Below are 8,679 nucleotides of genomic sequence, written 5' to 3'. Positions count from 1 at the left end.
CACTTTTTCATGTAAGTTGCATGAAACAAACTGGGCTTAAGTTTTATATTGGTTCAATGTTGTTAAAAATTGAATCACAAGGTGAATCGGTTTCTTTAAAAAAAAAAACTGAATCAAATCGAATTGGAAACTTTTTACCACCAGATTGACGTGTTATTAAACAATAAAAAGTATTTAAACAATGTTTTTAAACTATTAAAAATTTAAAAAATTAGATTGAAGTGACAGGTGAATCCCCCCTTCTGAATTGGCTAAGGACCTGTTTGATCTGAATCGGCCGATTCTGACAACATTGCATTGATTAACTAAAGCTTGAAAATTAATGGCGAACCAAATTAAAGGAAGCAAAAGATTTTGACAATTGAATAATGGCTGAGTGGCTGGCTTTAAAGAATAAACATGTCCACGAGCAAAGGATACAGGCTAACATGCCTTAATAACCAGAAAATCCCAAAAGGTCTGTACAGGTAGAGGGAATCCAGGATCTCTTAAGTGATAGAAACCGATCACATGACATCATTCGTTGAGTTCCACAGCAAAGTCACGTGATCGGCCGTGGCATATAAGGGATCAGTTAAGAACCCTTGATCTCAAGTGCTCCAAAGGAGGGTTTAATACTTGATAGGTCAACCTCACATCATTATTTGGTAGAAACAGTCTATTTTTCAAAGTTTTCCTTGTTTACTGGTGAATCAAGCCCAATGGACATATTGATAGAGTTTATTTTAGTCAAATATGATTGTATTGCATAAGTTTTTATGAGGTTCAAAAATCAGTTGTCCAAAATGCACGAAAATTTCAAGTTTTACGAAAGCATACTTTCACGTTGAGAACATGATACATGCTGAACACATCAGTGAGGTCAGATTGATTGGATAAAGATTGCAACCACGACTTCCTACTAGAGAGTACGTACATGAGTGCACTAAGTATAATCACTTAAATGGATATGCGCCATTAATATCAAAAATTCATAATGCAACACTATTTGTACTTCTTGTTCCCAAGTGATTGTCATAGACATGCATCACTTCTATCGAAAGCCAAAAGGTTCATCAATATTTGTCCTCCATTATATGAAATTCCTAAAATTTCATGTTTTTAGTTTTAGATAGCACCTTCAAGCATTTCATGAATATATAAAACAGAAAATGATCGTACTATACGACAAAAATGATATGTTTTTCGAAATGCTCTACAATTTTTGAAATTTGCCTGATGTTTAAGTTCATAAATTTTTAGTTTTAAAAAGACTTTGTTACCCTTCACACGAATGAATTTCCTCCCAAATATGTGAGCTTTTTTTAATTTGCGAATATGCAAATTTTTTTCCAAATATGTGAGTTTCCTCCTAAATATGTGATTTCCTTATAAATATATAATTTTCTCCCGAATTTTGTGTGATATGTCACTCCGCTCTATAGTTCACAACCTCTCACTAAAAACTATATTTGCATGATGTTTTCACAGAATTCCTAAATTTCGTATAAACTATATTAAGTATATGAACTAATAAATTTTTAATAAAAGTAAATTTATAAATAGAGTTAATATATATATATATATATGTGTGTGTGTGTGTGTGCATTATCAACTCCTTGAGGCCCATCTTTATCATGGAATGATTTGGCAACTGTTGGGTGTCCGTAAGTACATTCTCATGGTGATGGATTCTCATGGAATACAAGTTGATGTCTTTGTAATCATTGTGTCAGTTTTTCAGTTCAAAGGAGAAAAAATATAGGGTATTCATTGGACCTATCCTTTAAATAAGAATTGCTTCTGCTAATGATGGGAGGGTGACGAGGTTGTTGTTGAGTATATCCAAAATTATTGGACAACTCAATTAGTCATTTGTCATTCAACTTCATTCATGTTGTGCAACCAAATATTTTTCCTTGCAAGGTCCATGGCTTAAATAATTATACAGGTGCAGAGCAGGTTCATGATCACCCAAGAGACTCTAATCCAGGTATGCTTGATTCAACTCTGTTAGAGGATGGTAGGTCCAATTTTCAAGTGAACTAAGTTACTGATCGAGAAACCAATCGAGGTGAGGGCACTCCTTGGAGGTCTGTCCAGAGCCCGACAGAACGATAGAGGCTTGTCTATAGTCTGTCGGCCTAGCCTAGTTACTTGGGGCCAAGATAGTGGTCCAATCAGATCAGATCCATAAGCTTACATGGAGATCCATGTCAGATCCATACTCAAATCCATTAGATTTAGCTTTTCTTTATAAATAGATGGTTTGAGAGTGAGAGGGACAATTATTGATGAAACCTGATTATGATTTTTGTTTCTATTATTTTTCTTGTGTTCCTCCTACATTATTTACATTATTAAATTTCAAGTTGCTTTCATGTTCCTTTGTTTGCAAGTAACATAATTTATTTGTAGTTGTATAGATTTTTTATAAATTATGATTTCTTGATTTACATCAATTGGTATCAAAGCCAAAGTCTTGATGATGATTACGATGTCAAGAAGTGAAAGTGAATAAAACATGAAAGAGATCAAGGTTGAAAGCAAAGATCGATCAAAAAAATGTTTGATGTCATTGGAGGTGATGGTTTCCCAAATGAACAACGATTTTTCATTGATTGTTCAGTCATTGCAGGCTGAAAGAGGGTTAAAACACAATGAATCATCAATATAAGGAGATAGATTAACGAATTAAGGGTTTTGAGCGACGTCTAGAGAAGCGATCAATGGAAGAGGAGAACCACCCAAAAGAGATCGATGATGTGATATCAATGTTTATTCGTCTGCAGCCAGTGTTCAGCAGGGAGGGAGCTCTGGTGAACAATGACTTTGTGTCATCGACCGTCACTGTGCCAAGTGCAAACTTGTTATCCTTTGTGGTGCAAGAGACCAGAGGAGGAGGGTCTCAACCCTTCCTCCCCTTGTTCCTTCCCCAACCATCTATCCAACACGGTCCAGCCTCCTCTGACCAACCTGGCACCTCACTGCCAGTGGGCGCAGGCCAGCAGGGACCCGCCCCACCATCGAGGGTGGTGGACGGTGGACCTTAGTTTGTGGTTCTACCAGCTTTAGGGATGATGGATGGAACTTCCATGGGAGACCCCATCGATGGCCAACCACCATCCGTCAGGTTTTTGTCGGACATGCAGGTAGGCCGGCAAGGGGCACTCCTTCTCGAAAATCCAACTGGGTCAACGACGGTGGATGGGAGCCATTGTCAGACTGGCTGATTTCAAAAAATGGTAGGGCTCCACGTGATCCAGCAACCTAACGAACCAGTTATCATAACCAATTAATCTCAGGAACTTGTAATCAACCTGGTTTTTTAGTAAAGAATCTGGTTTCAGGCATTTTGGGTCTAGATTCAGGTCCGACAAATCATTATGTCCCCGATCTGGGAGCGATCCAACCAGAACCTTACAAAGTCTATTATCATGGCTACCCAAACCCATTTCAACTTACAAACCAAACCAAACCCATACCCAAACTCACCACAACAACCCTTAGACTACCTGCACCCACCTGTTTGTCTCATGATTCCCCCACCTAAGCCTACCTAAATCAACCCAAACCTCATTTTTGGACCCAACCAGAACCATCATGCTCACATCCCATCATGGTGCTCTTCCGCGACCCATTTTACAAGGGGTTCATTTGGACCAGCATGCTCACATCCCAGCAAGTGTACATCGAGATCAAAGGCAGGTAGATATTCCTTATGGCCATGTACTTGAGAGGCTGCCCCAAGACACGTAGTTTGAGGAGATCTACCATATCAATTTTTGGATTTCGATGATGATGAAGATTTTTGGTACGATCACCCTCCAAGACCAGTTATGTGTCAACAGGGGCATATGACTAGGTAGGTAGACACTTGCAGGACCAGGTTGGATCTCCCTGAGTTTGCAGGCCAACTTGACCCCGGCGCTTTCTTTGATTGGAGGTTGGTCGTGGACGTGTCCTTTTCTACTCGCCGTGTTCCAAATCACTAGCAGGTAGAGCTTGCAACAACTCATCTATGAGGACTAACCTTATTGTGGTGGAAGAATCTATTGCAGGTTTGAGAGGGACAAGGTCTTGGACCCATTGGGACGTGAGAAGAGATGTGGCAGGCCATGGAGAACAAGTTCATTCCCCTTAGCTACTCACAGCAGGCATATCACTGGTGCTTCTTACTTTGACATGGTTCGAAGTTTGTGACCGAATACACCTCAGAATTCTATCACCTAAAACTACAGAGTGGACATCAAGAGATCGTGGATCAACGCATTACCAGGTATGTTACTGGCATTTGTTATGTAATTTATGATGAATTGGCTTGTTTTTCGATATTGGATATAGATCAAGCAACACAACATGCCTTGACTATTGAGCAAAAATTAAAGCAAAAAAGTAAGTCATGATTTCCTATGCAAGAAGCATCTGAGTGACCTAGAGGTGCCCCTCCAGTCAGGGGAGCAACCTCTTCTAGTGTGGGCAGTGACAAGTCTATTAAGGCAAACCCGAAGGCCAAAGCACGTCCTATGACTGATTGGCCTATAGCCCATACTAGGTCAAAGACCCGTGTAGCAGAAGAGGCAACTCGTTTTTGTTGTCATGGACTCGGCCACTTGGCAGCTCAATGCCTGAGCAAGAGTGTAAATTTTGTAGACGCGGATTCTGAGCCCGAAGAGTCTTGTCATATAGAGTTGTTTGGAAATGGGGAGATAGACGGGTATGTTCACGATGATGAAGAAACCATTGAGATCAGTCCTAACGATGTCAAAACATGCTTATCGATTCAACATGCTATGCTTTCTCCTAAATCTTTCTGAACCTAAAAGTGGTTCAAGAACAATATTTTTTGCACACAATGCACTTATGAGGGTTACTTATGTAATGTTATTATTGATAGTTGTGCATACGAAAATATGGTTTCCTCTGTGGTTGTAGGCTTGCTCAAGTTAAAGACCGAAAAACATCATCACCTTTACCAAGTGTCTTGGTTCAAGAAAGAAAATAAAATCCCAATTACTACATGTTGCCTAGTCAAATTTAATATGAAACAACATTACCACCAAGATGAGGTGCGGTGTGATGTCACCCACATGAATGCTTGTCATATCCTGTTCGGCCACCCTTGGCAGTTTGATATAAAGACATTGTATCTTGGTGACAAAAAGACTTACACATTTAGGTTCAATGATAAAAACATGAAACTCCTCCCACCTTAGAGAGACTTTCCAATATAGTGTTTCTTAGTCAGTTAAGTAGACTGTATTAATTGGCCTCTCTTACAAGAAGTTTCAATAGTCTTGTCATGAGGATGGTTACTGCTTAGCCCTTGTGGTTAAAGAGTTTTGGATTGAACCCAACCCATGATGGGTGTGAGTTAGGTTGGAAACAAATATGTGTATGAGAGGGTGGGGGTTAGGATTTAAACCCTCAACCTCTCATAAGAAGGGAACTTGTTCTAACCAGTAGGCCAACCTAGCTCTGTTGGCTAGAAGTAAATTAATTCTACATATACCTATTTTTGAATGAATCTATGAGATGCTGATCAGGGTTGGATCAGATCTAGAACTGAAAAAAACAGACTATAAGGGCTGAATGGAACCTTCGTAGTTTTTTTTATCTAGATTTAGACCATTGAATAGGTGAAAAGGCTATTTTGCCCTTGATATGCCCAAACGATAAATTAGGCATAACTCTTCACCCCAATATCAAATTCAGATGATTTTTGGACCCCTAACTTCTCTTCTTGAGAGGGATCCATTGGCATAGTGCAAGATAGAAAACTCTGAGAGTGTGAGACCAGAGTCTGGCAAAGAGGCTTAGGGGTATTTTTATAATTTTTTATAAGCAGGGATTGTAATAATATTTTTAATGATTATTGATATTTTTGTATATTTCAAATCAGGATTTACAAGAAGACTAATGTTGAACTTTAATTGAGATTTGGGTAATTTGAGGTAAGTTTACATTTATAAATAACTCTTTAGATAAATAAGATACAAGTTTGTTTATAAATGCATCATGTTATGTGATTCCATGTGCTTTAGAAGTATGTAGATTATTTCATGTATATAAAGAGATTGACTGAATTTCATGCTTAGTAATCTATATTTTTTATGTTTTCAATAAAATGCATGAAGATTGTGGCATATATTACATGTTTATTTTTAGTACTTGATCATGTCGTGTAAATGTTAATAGATGATATGACTTGTATCATGTTTATGCTTATTATGAAAATGAGGATATTGGTTGGATATATGTAATATGTTGTGGAAAGTGGAAATGAATGATAGGCTTTAAGAAAAAGAAATTAGAGTTTCAGAGTTCTCAAAAAAATGAATTATTTTGAGAATGTCACACTTATACCTTAGGAGGGGTATTGTAAGTGTCATGGCATAAGTAATTGATGATGTGTATTTGTGATGGATTGTTATCCCTAGAACTATAACAAGTATATGTGATTACTTGCCGAACATTATTTAGTGATTATATATTTAAAACTATATAATACACTAACACTGTAAAAGAAAAGTAAAGGAAAAAAATAATGCACCTAGGATAACAACATAGAGAGTGATAAATAACTCTATTATAAAGGATATGGTCTAAGACTTTGTTAGAGGTGTGTGTACCTCGTTTATGCCTGGGATTTTTTGAGGAATTCTTAGGTAACCCTTAGGGATTAAAAATAGAGCCTGTTAGACACATGTAGGAAGCAACATGAACCACAAACGTTGTACGAAGGTATAGCATATCAACCTCTTTGGCTAGCTATCGATAGACATATTGGGCTTTTTGGCTTGCAATTGATGAGCAAAGCTGTAGAAATTGAAAGTTCATAGTTTAGATCGATTTGGACTATGTTGTTGTAGAGTGGTTCATATGTTTGGCCAATAGTCATTGTAAGACCCATGAATTTTTAGGTATTTTAATACAATATTGAGAAATTTTTAAATATAAAAATATTGATTCTATATGATTGCTTATATTTCTAGGATATAAAATTTTATATTAATTAAATAGAATTATTGATTTAGTATTTATTTGTTAAATCTAACCTAATTAGTTTAGAAAAGCTAGTTATTTCTAAATTATGCCTTAAACCATGCTTTTATTTAATCACAATATTTAGGTAAAGTTTTTAACTTAGCAGACTAGAACAAGCTAGAAGGTCTTAAGTAGAAATAAAGACTTGAAATAGAATTTTAGAAAAATATAGACTTAAAATGAAATTTTAGAAAAATATAGACTTAAAATGGAATTTTAGAAAAATATAGACTTAAAATGAAATTTAAAAAAAATAAAGACTTAAAATGGAATTTCAAGAAATAAAGACTTAAAATAGAATTTCAAAAAAATAAAGACTTAAAATAGAATTTCAAAAAAATAAAGACTTAAAATAGAATTTCTGAAAAATAAAGACTCAAAATAAAATTTCTGAAAAATTAAAGACTTGATATGGAATTTTGAAGAAAATAAGATCTAATATGGGATTAGCATTAATTGAGGTTGCTAAATGAAATATCTAAGAAATAATAAAATAATAATTAGTTAAAAGACAACTAAGTAGTAATGATAGTTTGAATCTAACTAAATAAAATATCTAAAAAATAATAAAATAATAAATAGTTAAAGTAAAGAGAAAAGACAAATAAGTAGTAATGATAAGTTTGAATCTAACTAAATAAAAGTATAACTAAAGGGGAGAGATTTTTTATAATGATTAGATTTGTATTTTTAAATCCAAGTGATATACACCCAATCTCAAGGTGAATCTCCAAAATATCATAGGTAGGACAAATAAAGTAGAGAAGCTAGAATCTCTAGCTTGAAATAAGTTTCCATATTAGAAAAATTCTACATGTGATATAGAGGTCAAGGGTTATGCTTGAAAGAAAAATTTTGAGAATTGAGTTGATTAGATCTATCTCTTGATTCCTTGTAATTGATCTCAATCATACATCTTGGATGTAATCATTACCTTCATCCTATAAATACCTCGTCAATTTGTGAAGGAGAGACATCCAAGAGCTCATAAATTCTTTCTCTCTCTTGTTTTTCTCTTTATTCATGATTTTTGTGTTTTCCTTTTCCTTTACTTAAGAGTGGTGAAGGGTGTCTATTTGGAACTCTTCTCTACCCTCCTAGTCACTTCAGAGATTCAAGAGAAGAAGAAGATCAATGCCTAAGTTCACAAGTCAAGGTAAGTGAATTTATTATTTATGCATCATGATATTTATTCATTCTCAAATCTTTCTTCTTCTATCATCTCTTTCTCTTTCTTCAAACTATATAAACATGTGTTTGCATAACATATGTGGATATGGCAAAGGAATATTCACATTACTATTTTTTCCCTCTTATATCTCTTTCTTGATCTGCACGATTTTGACAATGTTCATGTTTAAAAGAGAGAAGCACCAATTTCAATGGTGTTTTCTCATTTCAAGAACCATGATCAACCTAAAAAATTAGTTGATTTCATAGAGTTCTCATTTTTAAAAGTTTAGGCATCTCACGATTTTTCAATTTCACCTAAGCCTACTTAAGAAAATCATACTACTCTCTAATTTGGAAGATTCTTAGAAATTCATGTGAATATGGAAATTAAAAACTTGATTTCATGAAAATTCATGTGAAGATGATGAGATTTGTTTATGAGAAATGCTTTCTTGAAAATAAGGAATGTGAATGTGAAAA

Source organism: Nuphar pumila, chromosome 2 (assembly GCF_984573655.1).
Source record: "Nuphar pumila chromosome 2, dmNupPumi1.hap1.1, whole genome shotgun sequence".
Lineage (NCBI taxonomy): Eukaryota > Viridiplantae > Streptophyta > Magnoliopsida > Nymphaeales > Nymphaeaceae > Nuphar > Nuphar pumila.
Note: the sequence above shows the minus strand (reverse complement) of the source record.